We start from the raw sequence: 26533 nt of genomic DNA on the forward strand, positions 1-26533 counted from the left end.
ATTGGATCCCTGGGATGGGATGGGATGGGATGGCATGGCATGGATTCCCTGGTATGAGATGGGCTGGGATGGGATCCCTGGGGTGGGAAGGGATGGGATGGAATGTGATGGGATGGGATGCGTTCCATGGGATGGGATCCCTGGGATGGGATGGGATCCCTGGGATGGGATAGGATCGCTGGGATTGGATCACTGGGATGGGATGGGATCCCTGGTGTGGGATTCCTAGGATGGGATGGCATGGGATGGGATCGGATGGGATGGCATGGGATCCCTGGGATGGGATGGGTTCCCTGGGATGGCATGGGATGGGATGGGATGGGATGGGATGGGATGGGATGGGATGGGATGGGATGGGATGGGATGCGATCCCAGGGATGGGATGGGATGGGATGGGATCCCTGGGATGGGATCCATGGGATGGGATCGGTTGGGATGGGATTGGATCCATGGGATGTGATGGGATGGGATCCCAGGGATGGGAACAGATGAAATGGGATCCCTGGGATGGGATGGAATCCCTGGGATGGGATGGCTGGGATGGGATGGGATCCCAGGGATGGGAACAGATGAAATGGGATCCCTGGGATGGGATGGAATCCCTGGGATGGGATGGCTGGGATGGGATGGGATCCCTGGGATGGGATGCGATGGGATGGGTTGGAATGGGATGGGATCCCTGGGATGGGATGGGATGGGATCCCTGGGATGGGAACAGATGAAATGGGATCCCTGGGATGAGATGGAATCCCTGGGATGGGATGGGATGGGATGGGAAGGGATGGGATGGGATGGGATGGGATGGGATCCCTGGGATGGGATGGGATCCCTGGGACGGCATGGGATGGGATCGGATGGGATCGGATGGGATGGAATGGGATGGGATGGAGTGGGATGGGATTGGATGGGATGGGATGCGATCCCTGGGATGGGAACAGATGGGATGGGATGGGCTGGGAATGGATGGGATGGGATCCCTGGGATGGGATGGGATGGGATCCCTGGGATGGGAACAGATGAAATGGGATCCCCGGGATGGGATGGAATCCCTGGGATGGGATAGCTGGGATGGGATGGGATCCCTGGGATGGGATGGGATCCCTGGTATGGGTTGGGATCTCTGGGATGTGATGGGATGGGATCCCTGGTATGGGTTGGGATCTCTGGGATGGGATGGGATGGGATGGGATGGGATAGGATGGGATGGGATGGGATGGGATCCCTGGGATTGGATGGGATCCCTGGGATGGGATGGGATCCCTGGGATGGGTTGGGATCCCTGGGATGGGATGGGATGGGATGGGATGGGATGGGATGGGATGGGATGGGATGGGATAGGATGGGATGGAATGGGATGGGATGGGGTGGGATGGGATTGGATGGGATGGGATGCGATCCCTGGGATGGGATGGGATGGGATCCCTGGGACGGGATGGGATCCATGGGATGGGATGGGTTGGGATGGGATTGGATCCATGGGATGGGATGGGATGGGATGGGATGGGATCCCAGGGATGGGAACAGATGAAATGGGATCCCTGGGATGGGATGGAATCCCTGGGATGGGATAGCTGGGATGGGATGGGATGGGATGGGATCCCTGGGATGGGATGGGGTGAGATGGGATGGGATCCCTGGGATGGGATGGGATGGGATCCCTGGGATGGGAACAGATGAAATGGGATCCCCGGGATGGGATGGAATCCCTGGGATGGGATAGCTGGGATGGGATGGGATCCCTGGGATGGGATGGGATCCCTGGGATGGGGTGGGATCCCTGGGATGGGATGGGATGGGATGGGATAGGATGGCATGGGATCCCTGGGATGGGATGGGATCCCTGGGATGGGATGGGATGGGATCCCTGGATTGGGGTGGGATCCCTGGGATGGGATGGGATGGGATCCCTGGGATGGGATGGGATCCCTGGGATGGGACGGTATGGGATCCCTGCGATGGGATGGGATTTCTGGGATGGGATGGGATGGGATCCCTGGGATGGGATGGGATCCCTGGGATGGGATGGGATCTCTGGTATGGGTTGGGATTCCTGGGATTGGATCCCTGGGATGGGATGGGATCCCTGGAATGGGATGGGATCCATGGCAAGGGAAGGGATGGGATTCCTGGGTTGGGAATGGATGGGTTCCCTTGGATGGGAGGGGATGGGATAGGATACTTGCGATGGGAACAGATAGGATGGGATCCCTGGGATGGGGTGGAATCCCTGGGATGGGATAGCTGGGATGGGATGGGATGCGATCCCAGGGATGGGATGGGATGGGATGGGATCCCTGGGATGGGATGGGATGGGATGGGATCCCTGGGGTGGGAAGGGATGGGATGGAATGGGATGGGATGGCATGGGATCCCTGGGATGGGATGGGATCCCTGGGATGGCATGGGATGGGATCGGATGGGATGGGATCGGATGCGATCCCTGGGATGGGATGGGATGGGATCCCTGGGATGGGATGGGATCCATGGGATGGGATGGGATGGGATGGGATCCCAGGGATGGGAACAGATGAAATGGGATCCCTGGGATGGGATGGGATGGGATCCCTGGGATGGTAACAGAAGAAATGGGATCCCTGGGATGGGATGGAATCCCTGGGATGGGATAGCTGGGATGGGATGGGATCCCTGGGATGGAATGGGATCCCTGGGATGGGTTGGGATCCCTGGGATGGGATGGGATCCCTGGGTTGGGATCCCAGGAATGTGATCCCTCGTATGGGATGGGATCCCTGGGATGGGATGGGATGCCTGGGAAGGGATCCCGGGGATGGGATGAGACGGGATGGGATCCCTGGGATGGCAGGGGATGCCTGGGATGGGGGCAGATCCCTGAGATGGGATGGTATACCTGGGATGGGATCCCTGGGATGGGATGGGATGGGATGAGACCCCTGGATTGGGATGGGATCCCTGGGATGGGATCCCGGGGATGGGATGGGATGGGATGAGATGGGATGGGATCCATGGGCTGGGATGGGATCCCTGGGATTGGATGGGATCCCTGGGATGGTATGGGATCCCTGGGATGGGATGCCTGGGTTGGGTTGGGATGGGTTTGGATGGGATTGGATCCCTGGGATGGGATGGGATGGGATGGCATGGCATGGATTCCCTGGTATGAGATGGGCTGGGATGGGATCCCTGGGGTGGGAAGGGATGGGATGGAATGTGATGGGATGGGATGCGTTCCATGGGATGGGATCCCTGGGATGAGATGGGATCCCTGGGATGGGATAGGATCGCTGGGAATGGATCACTGGGATGGGATGGGATGGGATCCCTGGTGTGGGATTCCTAGGATGGGATGGCATGGGATGGGATCGGATGGGATGGGATGGGATCCCTGGGATGGGATGGGTTCCCTGGGATGGCATGGGATGGGATGGGCTGGGATGGGATGCGATCCCAGGGATGGGATGGGATGGGATGGGATCCCTGGGATGGGATGGGATCCATGGGATGGGATCGGTTGGGATGGGATTGGATCCATGGGATGTGATGGGATGGGATCCCAGGGATGGGAACAGATGAAATGGGATCCCTGGGATGGGATGGAATCCCTGGGATGGGATGGCTAGGATGGGATGGGATCCCTGGGATGGGATGGGATGGGATGGGATGGGATGGGATGGGATCCCTGGGATGGGAACAGATGAAATGGGATCCCTGGGATGAGATGGAATCCCTGGGATGGGATGGGATGGGATGGGATGGGATGGGATGGGATGGGATGGGATGGGATGGGATGGGATGGGATGGGATGGGATGGAATGGGATGGGATGGGATGAGAAGGGATGGGATGGGCTGGGAAGGGATGGGATGGGATCCCTGGGATGGGATGGGATCCCTGGGACGGTATGGGATGGGATCGGATGGGATCGGATGGGATGGAATGGGATGGGATGGAGTGGGATGGGATTGGATGGGATGGGATGCGATCCCTGGGATGGGAACAGATGGGATGGGATGGGCTGGGAATGGATGGGATGGGATCCCTGGGATGGGATGGGATGGGATCCCTGGGATGGGAACAGATGAAATGGGATCCCCGGGATGGGATGGAATCCCTGGGATGGGATAGCTGGGATGGGATGGGATCCCTGGGATGGGATGGGATCCCTGGCATGGGTTGGGATCTCTGGGATGGGATGGGATGGGATCTCTGGGATGGGATGGGATGGGATGGGATGGGATAGGATCGGATGGGATGGGATGGGATCCCTGGGATTGGATGGGATCCCTGGGATGGGATGGGATCCCTGGGATGGGTTAGGATCCCTGGGATGGGATGGGATGGGATGGGATGGGATGGGATGGGATAGGATGGGATGGAATGGGATGGGATGGGGTGTGATGGGATTGGATGGGATGGGATGCGATCCCTGGGATGGGATGGGATGGGATCCCTGGGATGGGATGGGATCCATGGGATGGGATGGGTTGGGATGGGATTGGATCCATGGGATGGGATGGGATGGGATGGGATGGGATGGGATGGGATGGGATCCCAGGGATGGGAACAGATGAAATGGGATCCCTGGGATGGGATGGAATCCCTGGGATGGGATAGCTGGGATGGGGTGGTATCCCTGGAATGGGATGGGATGGGATGGGTTGAGGTGGGATGGGATCCCTGGGATGGGATGGGATGGGATCCCTGGGATGGGAACAGATGAAATGGGATCCCCGGGATGGGATGGAAGCCCTGGGATGGGATAGCTGGGATGGGATGGGATCCCTGGCATGGGTTGGGATCCCTGGGATGGGATGGGATGGGATAGGATGGGATGGGATCCCTGGGATGGGATGGGATGGGATGGGATCCCTGGATTGGGATGGGATCCCTGGGATGGGATCCCTGGGATGGGATGGGATCCCTGGGATGGGATGGTATGGGATCCCTGGGATGGGATGGGATTTCTGGGATGGGATGGGATGGGATCCCTGGGATGGGATGGGATCCCTGGGATGGGATGGGATCTCTGGTATGGGTTGGGATCCCTGGGATTGGATCACTGGGATGGGATGGGATCCTTGGAATGGGATGGGATCCATGGCAAGGGAAGGGATGGGATTCCTGGGTTGGGAATGGATGGGATCCCTTGGATGGGAGGGGATGGGATAGGATACTTGTGATGGGAACAGATGGGATGGGATCCCTGGGATGGGGTGGAATCCCTGGGATGGGATTGCTGGGATGGGATTGGATCCCTGGGATGGGATGGGATCGCTGGGATGGGATGAGATCCCTGGGATGGGATCCCTGGGATGGGATAGGATCCCTGGGATGGGATGCCTGGGATGGGATGGGATGGGTTTGGATGGGATGGGATCCCTGGGATGGGATGGGATGGGATGGGATGGGATGGCATGGCATGGGATCCCTGGGATGAGATGGGCTGGGATGGGATCCCTGGGGTGGGAAGGGATGGGATGGAATGGGATGGGATGGGATGCGTTCCATTGGATGGGATCCCAGGGATGGGGTGGGATGGGATCCCTGGGATGGGATAGGATCGCGGGGATTGGATCACTGGAATGGGATGGGATCCCTGGTGTGTGATTCCTAGGATGGGATGGGATGGGATGGGATGGGATGGGATGGGATGGGATCCCTGGGATGGCATGGGATGGGATGGGATGGGATCCCTGGGATGGGATGGGATCCATGGGATGGGATGGGTTGGGATGGGATTGCATCCATGGGATGGGATGGGATGGGATGGGATGGGATGGGATGGGATGGGATGGGATGGGATGGGATGGGTTGGAATGGGATGGGATCCCTGGGATGGGAACAGATGAAATGGGATCCCTGGGATGAGATGGAATCCCTGGGATGGGATAGCTGGGATGGGATGGGATCCCTGGGATGGAATGGGATCCCTGGAATGGGATGGGATCCCTGGAAAGGGAAGGGATGGGATTCCTGGGTTGGGAATGGATGGGATCCCTTGGATGGGCCGGGGTGGGATAGGATACCTGGGATGGGAACAGATGGGATAGGATCCCTGGGATGGGATGGAATCCCTGGGATGGGATAGCTGGGATGGGATTGGATCCCTGGGATGGGATGGGATCCCTGGGACGGTATGAGATCCCTGGGATGGGATCCCTGGGATGGGATAGGATCCCTGGGATGGGATGCCTGGGATGGGATGGGATGGGATGGGTTTGTATGGGATGGGATCCCTGGGATGGGATGGGATGGGATGGCATGGGATCCCTGGGATGAGATGGGCTGGGATGGGATCCCTGGGATGGGATGGGATGGGATGGGAATGGGATAGGATGGGATGGGTTGGCATGGGATGGGATGGGATGGGATCCCTGGGATGGGATGGGATTCCTGGGATGGGATCTCTGGTATGGGTTGGGATCCCTGGGATTGGATCCCTGGGATGGGATGGGATCCCTGGAATGGGGTGGGATCCATGGCAAGGGAAGGGATGGGATTCCTGGGCTGGGAATTGGTGGGTTCCCTTGGATGGGACGGGATGGGATAGGATACTTGGGATGGGAACAGATGGGATGGGATCCCTGGGATGGGATGGAATCCCTGGGATGGGATAGCTGGGATGGGATTGGATCCCTGGGATGGGATGGGATCCCTGGGATGGGATGAGATCCCTGGGATGAGATCCCTGGGATGGGAGAGGATCCCTGGGATGGGATGCTTGGGATGGGATGGGATGGCATGGGATCCCTGGGATGAGATGGGCTGGGATGGGATCCCTGGGGTGGGAAGGGATGGGATGGAATGGGATGGGATGGGATGCGTTCCATTGGATGGGATCCCAGGGATGGGATGGGATCCCTGGGATGGGATAGGATCGCTGGGATTGGATCACTGGGATGGGATGGGATCCCTGGTGTGTGATTCCTAGGATGGGATGGGATGGGATGGGATGGGATGGGATGGGATGGGATGGGATGGGATGGGATCCCCGGGATGGGAACAGATGAAATGGGATCCCTGGGATGAGATGGAATCCCTGGGATGGGATGGCTGGGATGGGATGGGATCCCTGGGATGGGATGGGATAGGTTGGAATGGGATGGGATCCCTGGGATGGGATGGGATGGGATCCCTGGGATGGGAACATATGAAATGGGATCCCTGGGATGAGATGGAATCCCTGGGATGGGATAGCTGGGATGGGATGGGATCCCTGGGATGGAATGGGATCCCTGCAATGGGTTGGGATCCCTGGGATGGGATGGGATCCCTGGGTTGGGATCCCAGGAATGTGATCCCTGGGATGGGATGGGATCCCTGGAATGGGATGGGATCCCTGGAAAGGCAAGGGATGGGATTCCTGGGTTGGGAATGGATGGGATCCCTTGGATGGGCCGGGGTGGGATAGGATACCTGGTATGGGAACAGATGGGATAGGATCCCTGGGGTGGGATGGAATCCCTGGGATGGGATAGCTGGGATGGGATTGGATCCCTGGGATGGGATAGGATCCCTGGGATGGGATGCCTGGGATGGGATGGGATGGGTTGGGTTTGTATGGGATGGGATCCCTGGGATGGGATGGGATGGCATGGCATGGGATCCCTGGGACGAGATGGGCTGGGATGGGATCCCTGGGATGGGATGGGAATGGGATAGGATGGGATGGGTTGGCATGGGATGGGATGGGATGGGATCCCTGGGATGGGATGGGATTCCTGGGATGGGATGGGATCTCTGGTATGGGTTGGGATCCCTGGGATTGGATCCCTGGGATGGGATGGGATCCCTCGAATGGGATGGGATCCATGGCAAGGGAAAAGATGGGATTCCTGGGTTGGGAATGGATGGGTTCCCTTGGATGGGACGGGATGGGATAGGATACTTGGGATGGGAACAGATGGGATGGGATCCCTGGGATGGGACAGCTGGGATGGGATAGGATCCCTGGGATGGGATGCCTGGGTTAGGTTGGGATGGGTTTGGATGGGATTGGATCCCTGGGATGGGATGGGATGGGATGGCATGGCATGGATTCCCTGGGATGAGATGGGCTGGGATGGGATCCCTGGGGTGGGAAGGGATGGGATGGAATGGGATGGGATGGCATGGGATCCCAGGGATGGGATGGGATCCCTGGGATGGCATGGGATGGGATCGGATGGGATGGGATGGGATGGGATGGGATGGGATGGGATGGGATGCGATCCCTGGGATGGGATGGGATGGGATCCCTGGGATGGGATGGGATCCATGGGATGGGATGTGTTGGGATGGGATTGGATCCATGGGATGGGATGGGATGGGATGGGATCCCAGGGATGGGAACAGATGAAATGGGATCCCTGGGATGGGATGGGATGGGTTGGAATGGGATGGGATCCCTGGGATGGTAACAGAAGAAATGGGATCCCTGGGATGGGATGGAATCCCTGGGATGGGATAGCTGGGATGGGATGGGATCCCTGGGATGGAATGGGATCCCTGGGATGGGTTGGGATCCCTGGGATGGGATGGGATCCCTGGGTTGGGATCCCAGGAATGTGATCCCTCGTATGGGATGGGATCCCTGGGATGGGATGGGATCCCTGGGAAGGGATCCCGGGGATGGGATGAGACGGGATGGGATCCCTGGGATGGCAAGGGGATCCCTGGGATGGGGGCAGATCCCTGGGATGGGATGGTATACCTGGGATGGGATCCCTGGGATGGGATGGGATGAGACCCCTGGATTGGGATGGGATCCCTGGGATGGGATCCCGGGGATGGGATGGGATGAGATGGGATGGGATCCATGGGATGGGATGGGATCCCTGGGATTGGATGGGATCCCTGGGATGGTATGTGATCCCTGGGATGGGATGCCTGGGTTGGGTTGGGATGGGTTTGGATGGGATTGGATCCCTGGGATGGGATGGGATGGGATGGCATGGCATGGATTCCCTGGTATGAGATGGGCTGGGATGGGATCCCTGGGGTGGGAAGGGATGGGATGGAATGTGATGGGATGGGATGCGTTCCATGGGATGGGATCCCTGGGATGGGATGGGATCCCTGGGATAGGATAGGATCGCTGGGATTGGATCACTGGGATGGGATGGGATCCCTGGTGTGGGATTCCTAGGATGGGATGGCATGGGATGGGATCGGATGGGATGGCATGGGATCCCTGGGATGGGATGGGTTCCCTGGGATGGCATGGGATGGGATCGGATGGGATGGGATGGGATGCGATCCCAGGGATGGGATGGGATGGGATGGGATCCCTGGGATGGGATGGGATCCATGGGATGGGATCGGTTGGGATGGGATTGGATCCATGGGATGTGATGGGATGGGATCCCAGGGATGGGAACAGATGAAATGGGATCCCTGGGATGGGATGGAATCCCTGGGATGGGATGGCTGGGATGGGATGGGATCCCTGGGATGGGATGCGATGGGATGGGATGGGTTGGAATGGGATGGGATCCCTGGGATGGGATGGGATGGGATCCCTGGGATGGGAACAGATGAAATGGGATCCCTGGGATGAGATGGAATCCCTGGGATGGGATGGGATGGGATGGGATGGGATGGGATGGGATGGGATGGGATGGGATGGGTTGGGATGGGATGGGATGGGATGGGATGGGAAGGGATGGGATGGACTGGGAAGGGATGGGATGGGATCCCTGGGATGGGATGGGATCCCTGGGACGGCATGGGATGGGATCGGATGGGATCGGATGGGATCGGATGGGATGGAATGGGATGGGATGGAGTGGGATGGGATTGGATGGGATGGGATGCGATCCCTGGGATGGGAACAGATGGGATGGGATGGGCTGGGAATGGATGGGATGGGATCCCTGGGATGGGATGGGATGGGATCCCTGGGATGGGAACAGATGAAATGGGATCCCAGGGATGGGATGGAATCCCTGGGATGGGATAGCTGGGATGGGATGGGATCCCTGGGATGGGATGGGATCCCTGGTATGGGTTGGGATCTCTGGGATGGGATGGGATGGGATCCCTGGTATGGGTTGGGATCTCTGGGATGGGATGGGATGGGATGGGATAGGATGGGATGGGATGGGATGGGATCCCTGGGATTGGATGGGATCCCTGGGATGGGATGGGATCCCTGGGATGGGTTGGGATCCCTGGGATGGGATGGGATGGGATGGGATGGGATGGGATGGGATAGGATGGGATGGAATGGGATGGGATGGGATGGGGTGGGATGGGATTGGATGGGATGGGATGCGATCCCTGGGATGGGATGGGATGGGATCCCTGGGACGGGATGGGATCCATGGGATGGGATGGGTTGGGATGGGATTGGATCCATGGGATGGGATGGGATGGGATGGGATGGGATGGGATCCCAGGGATGGGAACAGATGAAATGGGATCCCTGGGATGGGATGGAATCCCTGGGATGGGATAGCTGGGATGGGATGGGATGGGATGGGATCCCTGGGATGGGATGGGGTGAGATGGTATGGGATCCCTGGGATGGGATGGGATGGGATCCCTGGGATGGGAACAGATGAATTGGGATGCCCGGGATGGGATGGAATCCCTGGGATGGGATAGCTGGGATGGGATGGGATCCCTGGGATGGGACGGGATCCCTGGGATGGGTTGGGATCCCTGGGATGGGATGGGATGGGATGGGATGGGATGGGATAGGATGGGATGGGATCCCTGGGATGGGATGGGATCCCTGGGATGGGATGGGATGGGATCCCTGGATTGGGATGGGATCCCTGGGATGGGATGGGATGGGATCCCTGGGATGGGATGGGATTTCTGGGATGGGATGGGATGGGATCCCTGGGATGGGATGGGATCCCTGGGATGGGATGGGATCTCTGGTATGGGTTGGGATTCCTGGGATTGGATCCCTGGGATGGGATGGGATCCCTGGAATGGGATGGGATCCATGGCAAGGGAAGGGATGGGATTCCTGGGTTGGGAATGGATGGGTTCCCTTGGATGGGAGGGGATGGGATAGGATACTTGTGATGGGAACAGATGGGATGGGATCCCTGGGATGGGGTGGAATCCCTGGGATGGGATAGCTGGGATGGGATGGGATGGCATGGATTCTCTGGGATGAGATGGGCTGGGATGGGATCCCTGGGGTGGGAAGGGATGGGATGGAATGGGATGGGATGGGATGGCATGGGATCCCTGGGATGGGATGGGATCCCTGGGATGGCATGGGATGGGATCGGATGGGATGGGATGGGATGCGATCCCTGGGATGGGATGGGATGGGATCCCTGGGATGGGATGGGATCCATGGGATGGGATGGGTTGGGATGGGATTGGATCCATGGGATGGGATGGGATGGGATGGGATGGGATGGGATGGGATGGGATGGGATCCCAGGGATGGGAACAGATGAAATGGGATCCCTGGGATGGGATGGGATGCGATCCCTGGGATGGGATGGGATGGGATCCCTGGGATGGGATGGTATCCATGGGATGGGATGGGTTGGGATGGGATTGGATCCATGGGATGGGATGGGATGGGATGGGATGGGATGGGATGTGATCCCAGGGATGGGAACAGATGAAATGGGATCCCTGGGATGGGATGGGATGGGATCCCTGGGATGGTAACAGAAGAAATGGGATCCCTGGGATGGGATGGAATCCCTGGGATGGGATAGCTGGGATGGGATGGGATCCCTGGGATGGAATAGGATCCCTGGGATGGGTTGGGATCCCTGGGATGGGATGGGATCCCTGGGTTGGGATCCCAGGAATGTGATCCCTCGTATGGGATGGGATCCCTGGGATGGGATGGGATCCCTGGGAAGGGATCCCGGGGATGGGATGAGACGGGATAGGATCCCTGGGATGGCAGGGGATCCCTGGGATGGGGGCAGATCCCTGGGATGGGATGGGATGGTATACCTGGGATGGGATCCCTGGGATGGGATGGGATGAGACCCCTGGATTGGGATGGGATCCCTGGGATGGGATCCCGGGGATGGGATGGGATGGGATGAAATGGGATGGGATCCATGGGCTGGGATGGGATCCCTGGGATTGGATGGGATCCCTGGGATGGTATGGGATCCCTGGGATGGGATGCCTGGGTTGGGTTGGGATGGGTTTGGATGGGATTGGATCCCTGGGATGGGATGGGATGGGATGGGATGGCATGGCATGGATTCCCTGGTATGAGATGGGCTGGGATGGGATCCCTGGGGTGGGAAGGGATGGGATGGAATGTGATGGGATGGGATGCGTTCCATGGGATGGGATCCCTGGGATGGGATGGGATCCCTGGGATGGGATAGGATCGCTGGGATTGGATCACTGGGATGGGATGGGATCCCTGGTGTGGGATTCCTAGGATGGGATGGCATGGGATGGGATCGGATGGGATGGCATGGGATCCCTGGGATGGGATGGGTTCCCTGGGATGGCATGGGATGGGATCGGATGGGATGGGATGGGATGCGATCCCAGGGATGGGATGGGATGGGATGGGATCCCTGGGATGGGATGGGATCCCTGGGATGGGATGGGATCCATGGGATGGGATCGGTTGGGATGGGATTGGATCCATGGGATGTGATGGGATGGGATCCCAGGGATGGGAACAGATGAAATGGGATCCCTGGGATGGGATGGAATCCCTGGGATGGGATGGCTGGGATGGGATGGGATCCCTGGGATGGGATGCGATGGGATGGGTTGGAATGGGATGGGATCCCTGGGATGGGATGGGATGGGATCCCTGGGATGGGAACAGATGAAATGGGATCCCTGGGATGAGATGGAATCCCTGGGATGGGATGGGATGGGAAGGGATGGGATGGGATGGGATGGGATGGGATCCCTGGGATGGGATGGGATCCCTGGGACGGCATGGGATGGGATCGGATGGGATCGGATGGGATGGAATGGGATGGGATGGAGTGGGATGGGATTGGATGGGATGGGATGCGATCCCTGGGATGGGAACAGATGGGATGGGATGGGCTGGGAATGGATGGGATGGGATCCCTGGGATGGGATGGGATGGGATCCCTGGGATGGGAACAGATGAAATGGGATCCCCGGGATGGGATGGAATCCCTGGGATGGGATAGCTGGGATGGGATGGGATCCCTGGGATGGGATGGGATCCCTGGTATGGGTTGGGATCCCTGGGATGGGATGGGATGGGATCCCAGGGATGGGAACAGATGAAATGGGATCCCTGGGATGGGATGGAATCCCTGGGGTGGGATGGCTGGGATGGGATGGGATCCCTGGGATGGGATGCGATGGGATGGGATGGGTTGGAATGGGATGGGATCCCTGGGATGGGATGGGATGGGATCCCTGGGATGGGAACAGATGAAATGGGATCCCTGGGATGAGATGGAAGCCCTGGGATGGGATGGGATGGGATGGGATGGGATGGGATGGGATAGGATGGGATGGAATGGGATGGGATGGGATGGGGTGGGATGGGATTGGATGGGATGGGATGCGATCCCTGGGATGGGATGGGATGGGATCCCTGGGACGGGATGGGATCCATGGGATGGGATGGGTTGGGATGGGATTGGATCCATGGGATGGGATGGGATGGGATGGGATGGGATCCCAGGGATGGGAACAGATGAAATGGGATCCCTGGGATGGGATGGAATCCCTGGGATGGGATAGCTGGGATGGGATGGGATGGGATGGGATCCCTGGGATGGGATGGGGTGAGATGGGATGGGATCCCTGGAATGGGATCCCTGGGATGGGATCCCTGGGATGGGAACAGATGAAATGGGATCCCCGGGATGGGATGGAATCCCTGGGATGGGATAGCTGGGATGGGATGGGATCCCTGGGATGGGATGGGATCCCTGGGATGGGTTGGGATCCCTGGGATGGGATGGGATGGGATGGGATGGGATAGGATGGGATGGGATCCCTGGGATGGGATGGGATCCCTGGGATGGGATGGGATGGGATCCCTGGATTGGGATGGGATTTCTGGGATGGGATGGGATGGGATCTCTGGGATGGGATGGGATCCCTGGGATGGGATGGGATCTCTGGTATGGGTTGGGATTCCTGGGATTGGATCCCTGGGATGGGATGGGATCCCTGGAATGGGATGGGATCCATGGCAAGGGAAGGGATGGGATTCCTGGGTTGGGAATGGATGGGTTCCCTTGGATGGGAGGGGATGGGATAGGATACTTGTGATGGGAACAGATGGGATGGGATCCCTGGGATGGGGTGGAATCCCTGGGATGGGATAGCTGGGATGGGATGGGATGCGATCCCAGGGATGGGATGGGATGGGATGGGATGGGATCCCTGGGATGGGATGGGATGGGATGGGATGGGATGGCATGGATTCTCTGGGATGAGATGGGCTGGGATGGGATCCCTGGGGTGGGAAGGGATGGGATGGAATGGGATGGGATGGGATGGCATGGGATCCCTGGGATGGGATGGGATCCCTGGGATGGCATGGGATGGGATCGGATGGGATGGGATTGGATGCGATCCCTGGGATGGGATGGGATGGGATCCCTGGGATGGGATGGGATCCATGGGATGGGATGGGTTGGGATGGGATTGGATCCATGGGATGGGATGGGATGGGATGGGATGGGATGGGATGGGATGGGATGGGATGGGATTCCAGGTATGGGAACAGATGAAATGGGATCCCTGGGATGGGATGGGATGCGATCCCTGGGATGGGATGGGATCCATGGGATGGGATGGGTTGGGATGGGATTGGATCCATGGGATGGGATGGGATGGGATGGGATCCCAGGGATGGGAACAGATGAAATGGGATCCCTGGGATATGATGGGATGGGATCCCTGGGATGGTAACAGAAGAAATGGGATCCCTGGGATGGGATGGAATCCCTGGGATGGGATAGCTGGGATGGGATGGGATCCCTGGGATGGAATAGGATCCCTGGGATGGGTTGGGATCCCTGGGATGGGATGGGATCCCTGGGTTGGGATCCCAGGAATGTGATCCCTCGTATGGGATGGGATCCCTGGGATGGGATGGGATCCCTGGGAAGGGATCCCGGGGATGGGATGAGACGGGATAGGATCCCTGGGATGGCAGGGGATCCCTGGGATGGGGGCAGATCCCTGGGATGGGATGGGATGGTATACCTGGGATGGGATCCCTGGGATGGGATGGGATGAGACCCCTGGATTGGGATGGGATCCCTGGGATGGGATCCCGGGGATGGGATGGGATGGGATGAAATGGGATGGGATCCATGGGCTGGGATGGGATCCCTGGGATTGGATGGGATCCCTGGGATGGTATGGGATCCCTGGGATGGGATGCCTGGGTTGGGTTGGGATGGGTTTGGATGGGATTGGATCCCTGGGATGGGATGGGATGGGATGGCATGGCATGGATTCCCTGGTATGAGATGGGCTGGGATGGGATCCCTGGGGTGGGAAGGGATGGGATGGAATGTGATGGGATGGGATGCGTTCCATGGGATGGGATCCCTGGGATGGGATGGGATCCCTGGGATGGGATAGGATCGCTGGGATTGGATCACTGGGATGGGATGGGATCCCTGGTGTGGGATTCCTAGGATGGGTTGGCATGGGATGGGATCGGATGGGATGGCATGGGATCCCTGGGATGGGATGGGTTCCCTGGGATGGCATGGGATGGGATCGGATGGGATGGGATGGGATGCGATCCCAGGGATGGGATGGGATGGGATGGGATCCCTGGGATGGGATGGGATCCCTGGGATGGGATGGGATCCATGGGATGGGATCGGTTGGGATGGGATTGGATCCATGGGATGTGATGGGATGGGATCCCAGGGATGGGAACAGATGAAATGGGATCCCTGGGATGGGATGGAATCCCTGGGATGGGATGGCTGGGATGGGATGGGATCCCTGGGATGGGATGCGATGGGATGGGATGGGTTGGAATGGGATGGGATCCCTGGGATGGGATGGGATGGGATCCCTGGGATGGGAACAGATGAAATGGGATCCCTGGGATGAGATGGAATCCCTGGGATGGGATGGGATGGGATGGGAAGGGAAGGGATGGGATGGGATGGGATGGGATGGGATCCCTGGGATGGGATGGGATCCCTGGGACGGCATGGGATGGGATCGGATGGGATCGGATGGGATGGAATGGGATGGGATGGAGTGGGATGGGATTGGATGGGATGGGATGCGATCCCTGGGATGGGAACAGATGGGATGGGATGGGCTGGGAATGGATGGGATGGGATCCCTGGGATGGGATGGGATGGGATCCCTGGGATGGGAACAGATGAAATGGGATCCCCGGGATGGGATGGAATCCCTGGGATGGGATAGCTGGGATGGGATGGGATCCCTGGGATGGGATGGGATCCCTGGTATGGGTTGGGATCTCTGGGATGTGATGGGATGGGATCCCTGGTATGGGTTGGGATCTCTGGGATGGGATGGGATGGGATGGGATGGGATGGGATGGGATGGGATGGGATGGGATGGGATGGGATAGGATGGGATGGGATGGGATGGGATCCCTGGGATTGGATGGGATCCCTGGGATGGGATGGGATCCCTGGGATGGGTTGGGATCCCTGGGATGGGATGGGATGGGATGGGATGGGATGGGATGGGATGGGCTGGGATGGGATAGGATGGGATGGAATGGGATGGGATGGGGTGGGATGGGATTGGATGGGATGGGATGCGATCCCTGGGATGGGATGGGATGGGATGGGATCCCTGGGACGGGATGGGATCCATGGGATGGGATGGGTTGGGATGGGATTGGATCCATGGGATGGGATGGGATGGGATGGGATGGGATCCCAGGGATGGGAACAGATGAAATGGGATCCCTGGGATGGGATGGAATCCCTGGGATGGGATAGCTGGGATGGGATGGGATGGGATGGGATCCCTGGGATGGGATGGGGTGAGATGGGATGGGATCCCTGGGATGGGATGGGATGGGATCCCTGGGATGGGAACAGATGAAATGGGATCCCCGGGATGGGATGGAATCCCTGGGATGGGATAGCTGGGATGGGATGGGATCCCTGGGATGGGATGGGATCCCTGGGATGGGGTGGGATCCCTGGGATGGGATGGGATGGGATGGGATGGGATGGGATGGGATAGGATGGGATGGGATCCCTGGGATGGGATGGGATCCCTGGGATGGGATGGGATGGGATCCCTGGATTGGGGTGGGATCCCTGGGATGGGATGGGATGGGATCCCTGGGATGGGATGGGATCCCTGGGATGGGACGGTATGGGATCCCTGCGATGGGATGGGATTTCTGGGATGGGATGGGATGGGATCCCTGGGATGGGATGGGATCCCTGGGATGGGATGGGATCTCTGGTATGGGTTGGGATTCCTGGGATTGGATCCCTGGGATGGGATGGGATCCCTGGAATGGGATGGGATCCATGGCAAGGGAAGGGATGGGATTCCTGGGTTGGGAATGGATGGGTTCCCTTGGATAGGAGGGGATGGGATAGGATACTTGCGATGGGAACAGATAGGATGGGATCCCTGGGATGGGGTGGAATCCCTGGGATGGGATAGCTGGGATGGGATGGGATGCGATCCCAGGGATGGGATGGGATGGGATGGGATCCCTGGGATGGGATGGGATGGGATGGGGTGGGATCCCTGGGGTGGGAAGGGATGGGATGGAATGGGATGGGATGGCATGGGATCCCTGGGATGGGATGGGATCCCTGGGATGGCATGGGATGGGATCGGATGGGATGGGATGGGATGCGATCCCTGGGATGGGATGGGATGGGATCCCTGGGATGGGATGGGATCCATGGGATGGGATGGGTTGGGATGGGATTGGATCCATGGGATGGGATGGGATGGGATGGGATGGGATGGGATGGGATGGGATCCCAGGGATGGGAACAGATGAAATGGGATCCCTGGGATGGGATGGGATGCGATCCCTGGGATGGGATGGGATGGGATCCCTGGGATGGGATGGTATCCATGGGATGGGATGGGTTGGAATGGGATTGGATCCATGGGATGGGATGGGATGGGATGGGATGGGATGTGATCCCAGGGATGGGAACAGATGAAATGGGATCCCTGGGATGGGATGGGATGGGATCCCTGGGATGGTAACAGAAGAAATGGGATCCCTGGGATGGGATGGAATCCCTGGGATGGGATAGCTGGGATGGGATGGGATCCCTGGGATGGAATAGGATCCCTGGGATGGGTTGGGATCCCTGGGATGGGATGGGATCCCTGGGTTGGGATCCCAGGAATGTGATCCCTCGTATGGGATGGGATCCCTGGGATGGGATGGGATCCCTGGGAAGGGATCCCGGGGATGGGATGAGACGGGATAGGATCCCTGGCATGGCAGGGGATCCCTGGGATGGGGGCAGATCCCTGGGATGGGATGGGATGGTATACCTGGGATGGGATCCCTGGGATGGGATGGGATGAGACCCCTGGATTGGGATGGGATCCCTGGGATGGGATCCCGGGGATGGGATGGGATGGGATGAGATGGGGTGGGATCCATGGGCTGGGATGGGATCCCTGGGATTGGATGGGATCCCTGGGATGGTATGGGATCCCTGGGATGGGATGCCTGGGTTGGGTTGGGATGGGTTTGGATGGGATTGGATCCCTGGGATGGGATGGGATGGGATGGCATGGCATGGATTCCCTGGTATGAGATGGGCTGGGATGGGATCCCTGGGGTGGGAAGGGATGGGATGGAATGTGATGGGATGGGATGCGTTCCATGGGATGGGATCCCTGGGATGGGATGGGATCCCTGGGATGGGATAGGATCGCTGGGATTGGATCACTGGGATGGGATGGGATCCCTGGTGTGGGATTCCTAGGATGGGATGGCATGGGATGGGATCGGATGGGATGGCATGGGATCCCTGGGATGGGATGGGTTCCCTGGGATGGCATGGGATGGGATCGGATGGGATGGGATGGGATGCGATCCCAGGGATGGGATGGGATGGGATGGGATCCCTGGGATGGGATGGGATCCCTGGGATGGGATGGGATCCATGGGATGGGATCGGTTGGGATGGGATTGGATCCATGGGATGTGATGGGATGGGATCCCAGGGATGGGAACAGATGAAATGGGATCCCTGGGATGGGATGGAATCCCTGGGATGGGATGGCTGGGATGGGATGGGATCCCTGGGATGGGATGCGATGGGATGGGATGGGTTGGAATGGGATGGGATCCCTGGGATGGGATGGGATCCCTGGGATGGGAACAGATGAAATGGGATCCCTGGGATGAGATGGAATCCCTGGGATGGGATGGGATGGGAAGGGATGGGATGGGATGGGATGGGATGGGATCCCTGGGATGGGATGGGATCCCTGGGACGGCATGGGATGGGATCGGATGGGATGGGATGGGATGGAATGGGATGGGATGGAGTGGGATGGGATTGGATGGGATGGGATGCGATCCCTGGGATGGGAACATATGGGATGGGATGGGCTGGGAATGGATGGGATGGGATCCCTGGGATGGGATGGGATGGGATCCCTGGGATGGGAACAGATGAAATGGGATCCCCGGGATGGGATGGAATCCCTGGGATGGGATAGCTGGGATGGGATGGGATCCCTGGGATGGGATGGGATCCCTGGTATGGGTTGGGATCTCTGGGATGGGATGGGATGGGATCCCAGGGATGGGAACAGATGAAATGGGATCCCTGGGATGGGATGGAATCCCTGGGATGGGATGGCTGGGATGGGATGGGATCCCTGGGATGGGATGCGATGGGATGGGATGGGTTGGAATGGGATGGGATCCCTGGGATGGGATGGGATGGGATCCCTGGGATGGGAACAGATGAAATGGGATCCCTGGGATGAGATGGAATCCCTGGGATGGGATGGGATGGGATGGGATTGGATGGGATAGGATGGGATGGAATGGGATGGGATGGGATGGGGTGGGATGGGATTGGATGGGATGGGATGCGATCCCTGGGATGGGATGGGATGGGATCCCTGGGACGGGATGGGATCCATGGGATGGGATGGGTTGGGATGGGATTGGATCCATGGGATGGGATGGGATGGGATGGGATGGGATCCCAGGGATGGGAACAGATGAAATGGGATCCCTGGGATGGGATGGAATCCCTGGGATGGGATAGCTGGGATGGGATGGGATGGGATGGGATCCCTGGGATGGGATGGGGTGAGATGGGATGGGATCCCTGGGATGGGATCCCTGGGATGGGATCCCTGGGATGGGAACAGATGAAATGGGATCCCCGGGATGGGATGGAATCCCTGGGATGGGATAGCTGGGATGGGATGGGATCCCTGGGATGGGATGGGATCCCTGGGATGGGTTGGGATCCCTGGGATGGGATGGGATGGGATGGGATGGGATAGGATGGGATGGGATCCCTGGGATGGGATGGGATCCCTGGGATGGGATGGGATGGGATCCCTGGATTGGGATGGGATTTCTGGGATGGGATGGGATGGGATCCCTGGGATGGGATGGGATCCCTGGGATGGGATGGGATCTCTGGTATGGGTTGGGATTCCTGGGATTGGATCCCTGGGATGGGATGGGATCCCTGGAATGGGATGGGATCCATGGCAAGGGAAGGGATGGGATTCCTGGGTTGGGAATGGATGGGTTCCCTTGGATGGGAGGGGATGGGATAGGATACTTGTGATGGGAACAGATGGGATGGGATCCCTGGGATGGGGTGGAATCCCTGGGATGGGATAGCTGGGATGGGATGGGATGCGATCCCAGGGATGGGATGGGATGGGATGGGATGGGATCCCTGGGATGGGATGGGATGGGATGGGATGGCATGGATTCTCTGGGATGAGATGGGCTGGGATGGGATCCCTGGGGTGGGAAGGGATGGGATGGAATGGGATGGGATGGGATGGCATGGGATCCCTGGGATGGGATGGGATCCCTGGGATGGCATGGGATGGGATCGGATGGGATGGGATTGGATGCGATCCCTGGGATGGGATGGGATGGGATCCCTGGGATGGGATGGGATCCATGGGATGGGATGGGTTGGGATGGGATTGGATCCATGGGATGGGATGGGATGGGATGGGATGGGATGGGATGGGATGGGATCCCAGGGATGGGAACAGATGAAATGGGATCCCTGGGATGGGATGGGATGCGATCCCTGGGATGGGATGGGATGGGATCCCTGGGATGGGATGGGATCCATGGGATGGGATGGGTTGGGATGGGATTGGATCCATGGGATGGGATGGGATGGGATGGGATCCCAGGGATGGGAACAGATGAAATGGGATCCCTGGGATGGGATGGGATGGGATCCCTGGGATGGTAACAGAAGAAATGGGATCCCTGGGATGGGATGGAATCCCTGGGATGGGATAGCTGGGATGGGATGGGATCCCTGGGATGGAATAGGATCCCTGGGATGGGTTGGGATCCCTGGGATGGGATGGGATCCCTGGGTTGGGATCCCAGGAATGTGATCCCTCGTATGGGATGGGATCCCTGGGATGGGATGGGATCCCTGGGAAGGGATCCCGGGGATGGGATGAGACGGGATAGGATCCCTGGGATGGCAGGGGATCCCTGGGATGGGGGCAGATCCCTGGGATGGGATGGGATGGTATACCTGGGATGGGATCCCTGGGATGGGATGGGATGAGACCCCTGGATTGGGATGGGATCCCTGGGATGGGATCCCGGGGATGGGATGGGATGGGATGAAATGGGATGGGATCCATGGGCTGGGATGGGATCCCTGGGATTGGATGGGATCCCTGGGATGGTATGGGATCCCTGGGATGGGATGCCTGGGTTGGGTTGGGATGGGTTTGGATGGGATTGGATCCCTGGGATGGGATGGGATGGGATGGCATGGCATGGATTCCCTGGTATGAGATGGGCTGGGATGGGATCCCTGGGGTGGGAAGGGATGGGATGGAATGTGATGGGATGGGATGCGTTCCATGGGATGGGATCCCTGGGATGGGATGGGATCCCTGGGATGGGATAGGATCGCTGGGATTGGATCACTGGGATGGGATGGGATCCCTGGTGTGGGATTCCTAGGATGGGATGGCATGGGATGGGATCGGATGGGATGGCATGGGATCCCTGGGATGGGATGGGTTCCCTGGGATGGCATGGGATGGGATCGGATGGGATGGGATGGGATGCGATCCCAGGGATGGGATGGGATGGGATGGGATCCCTGGGATGGGATGGGATCCCTGGGATGGGATGGGATCCATGGGATGGGATCGGTTGGGATGGGATTGGATCCATGGGATGTGATGGGATGGGATCCCAGGGATGGGAACAGATGAAATGGGATCCCTGGGATGGGATGGGATCCCTGGGATGGGATGCGATGGGATGGGATGGGTTGGAATGGGATGGGATCCCTGGGATGGGATGGGATGGGATCCCTGGGATGGGAACAGATGAAATGGGATCCCTGGGATGAGATGGAATCCCTGGGATGGGATGGGATGGGATGGGATGGGAAGGGATGGGATGGGATGGGATGGGATCCCTGGGATGGGATGGGATCCCTGGGACGGCATGGGATGGGATCGGATGGGATCGGATGGGATGGAATGGGATGGGATGGAGTGGGATGGGATTGGATGGGATGGGATGCGATCCCTGGGATGGGAACAGATGGGATGGGATGGGCTGGGAATGGATGGGATGGGATCCCTGGGATGGGATGGGATGGGATCCCTGGGATGGGAACAGATGAAATGGGATCCCCGGGATGGGATGGAATCCCTGGGATAGGATAGCTGGGATGGGATGGGATCCCTGGGATGGGATGGGATCCCTGGTATGGGTTGGGATCTCTGGGATGTGATGGGATGGGATCCCTGGTATGGGTTGGGATCTCTGGGATGGGATGGGATGGGATGGGATGGGATGGGATGGGATGGGATGGGATAGGATGGGATGGGATGGGATGGGATCCCTGGGATTGGATGGGATCCCTGGGATGGGATGGGATCCCTGGGATGGGTTGGGATCCCTGGGATGGGATGGGATGGGATGGGATGGGATGGGATGGGATGGGATGGGATGGGATGGGATAGGATGGGATGGAATGGGATGGGATGGGGTGGGATGGGATTGGATGGGATGGGATGCGATCCCTGGGATGGGATGGGATGGGATGGGATCCCTGGGACGGGATGGGATCCATGGGATGGGATGGGTTGGGATGGGATTGGATCCATGGGATGGGATGGGATGGGATGGGATGGGATCCCAGGGATGGGAACAGATGAAATGGGATCCCTGGGATGGGATGGAATCCCTGGGATGGGATAGCTGGGATGGGATGGGATGGGATGGGATCCCTGGGATGGGATGGGGTGAGATGGGATGGGATCCCTGGGATGGGATGGGATGGGATCCCTGGGATGGGAACAGATGAAATGGGATCCCCGGGATGGGATGGAATCCCTGGGATGGGATAGCTGGGATGGGATGGGATCCCTGGGATGGGATGGGATCCCTGGGATGGGGTGGGATCCCTGGGATGGGATGGGATGGGATGGGATGGGATGGGATGGGATAGGATGGGATGGGATGGGATAGGATGGGATGGGATCCCTGGGATGGGATGGGATCCCTGGGATGGGATGGGATGGGATCCCTGGATTGGGGTGGGATCCCTGGGATGGGATGGGATGGGATCCCTGGGATGGGATGGGATCCCTGAGATGGGACGGTATGGGATCCCTGCGATGGGATGGGATTTCTGGGATGGGATGGGATGGGATCCCTGGGATGGGATGGGATCCCTGGGATGGGATGGGATCTCTGGTATGGGTTGGGATTCCTGGGATTGGATCCCTGGGATGGGATGGGATCCCTGGAATGGGATGGGATCCATGGCAAGGGAAGGGATGGGATTCCTGGGTTGGGAATGGATGGGTTCCCTTGGATAGGAGGGGATGGGATAGGATACTTGCGATGGGAACAGATAGGATGGGATCCCTGGGATGGGGTGGAATCCCTGGGATGGGATAGCTGGGATGGGATGGGATGCGATCCCAGGGATGGGATGGGATGGGATGGGATCCCTGGGATGGGATGGGATGGGATGGGGTGGGATCCCTGGGGTGGGAAGGGATGGGATGGAATGGGATGGGATGGCATGGGATCCCTGGGATGGGATGGGATCCCTGGGATGGGATGGGATGGGATCGGATGGGATGGGATGGGATGCGATCCCTGGGATGGGATGGGATGGGATCCCTGGGATGGGATGGGATCCATGGGATGGGATGGGATGGGAAGGGATTGGATCCATGGGATGGGATGGGATGGGATGGGATCCCTGGGATGGTAACAGAAGAAATGGGATCCCTGGGATGGGATGGAATCCCTGGGATGGGATAGCTGGGATGGGATGGGATCCCTGGGATGGAATGGGATCCCTGGGATGGGTTGGGATCCCTGGGATGGGATGGGATCCCTGGGTTGGGATCCCAGGAATGTGATCCCTCGTATGGGATGGGATCCCTGGGATGGGATGGGATGCCTGGGAAGGGATCCCGGGGATGGGATGAGACGGGATAGGATCCCTGGGATGGCAGGGGATCCCTGGGATGGGGGCAGATCCCTGGGATGGGATGGGATGGTATACCTGGGATGGGATCCCTGGGATGGGATGGGATGGGATGAGACCCCTGGATTGGGATGGGATCCCTGGGATGGGATCCCGGGGATGGGATGGGATGGGATGAGATGGGATGGGATCCATGGGCTGGGATGGGATCCCTGGGATTGGATGGGATCCCTGGGATGGTATGGGATCCCTGGGATGGGATGCCTGGGTTGGGTTGGGATGGGTTTGGATGGGATTGGATCCCTGGGATGGGATGGGATGGGATGGGATGGCATGGCATGGATTCCCTGGTATGAGATGGGCTGGGATGGGATCCCTGGGGTGGGAAGGGATGGGATGGAATGTGATGGGATGGGATGCGTTCCATGGGATGGGATCCCTGGGATGGGATGGGATCCCTGGGATGGGATAGGATCGCTGGGATTGGATCACTGGGATGGGATGGGATCCCTGGTGTGGGATTCCTAGGATGGGATGGCATGGGATGGGATCGGATGGGATGGCATGGGATCCCTGGGATGGGATGGGTTCCCTGGGATGGCATGGGATGGGATCGGATGGGATGGGATGGGATGCGATCCCAGGGATGGGATGGGATGGGATGGGATCCCTGGGATGGGATTGGATCCATGGGATGGGATCGGTTGGGATGGGATTGGATCCATGGGATGTGATGGGATGGGATCCCAGGGATGGGAACAGATGAAATGGGATCCCTGGGATGGGATGGAATCCCTGGGATGGGATGGCTGGGATGGGATGGGATCCCTGGGATGGGATGCGATGGGATGGGATGGGTTGGAATGGGATGGGATCCCTGGGATGGGATGGGATGGGATCCCTGGGATGGGAACAGATGAAATGGGATCCCTGGGATGAGATGGAATCCCTGGGATGGGATGGGATGGGATGGGATGGGATGGGATGGGATCCCTGGGATGGGATGGGATCCCTGGGACGGCATGGGATGGGATCGGATGGGATGGAATGGGATGGGATGGAGTGGGATGGGATTGGATGGGATGGGATGCGATCCCTGGGATGGGAACAGATGGGATGGGATGGGCTGGGAATGGATGGGATGGGATCCCTGGGATGGGATGGGATGGGATCCCTGGGATGGGAACAGATGAAATGGGATCCCCGGGATGGGATGGAATCCCTGGGATGGGATAGCTGGGATGGGATGGGATCCCTGGGATGGGATGGGATCCCTGATATGGGTTGGGATGTCTGGGATGGGATGGGATGGGATGGGATCCCAGGGATGGGAACAGATGAAATGGGATCCCTGGGATGGGATGGAATCCCTGGGATGGGATGGCTGGGATGGGATGGGATCCCTGGGATGGGATGCGATGGGATGGGATGGGTTGGAATGGGATGGGATCCCTGGGATGGGATGGGATGGGATCCCTGGGATGGGAACAGATGAAATGGGATCCCTGGGATGAGATGGAATCCCTGGGATGGGATGGGATGGGATGGGATGGGATGGGAAGGGAAGGGATGGGATGGGCTGGGAAGGGATGGGATGGGATCCCTGGGATGGGATGGGATCCCTGGGACGGCATGGGATGGGATCGGATGGGATGGGATGGGATGGAATGGGATGGGATGGAGTGGGATGGGATTGGATGGGATGGGATGCGATCCCTGGGATGGGAACATATGGGATGGGATGGGCTGGGAATGGATGGGATGGGATCCCTGGGATGGGATGGGATTGGATCCCTGGGATGGGAACAGATGAAATGGGATCCCCGGGATGGGATGGAATCCCTGGGATGGGATAGCTGGGATGGGATGGGATCCCTGGGATGGGATGGGATCCCTGGTATGGGTTGGGATCTCTGGGATGGGATGGGATGGGATCCC

This window comes from Sturnus vulgaris, chromosome W (assembly GCF_052056855.1).
Source record: "Sturnus vulgaris isolate bStuVul1 chromosome W, bStuVul1.hap1, whole genome shotgun sequence".
Lineage (NCBI taxonomy): Eukaryota > Metazoa > Chordata > Aves > Passeriformes > Sturnidae > Sturnus > Sturnus vulgaris.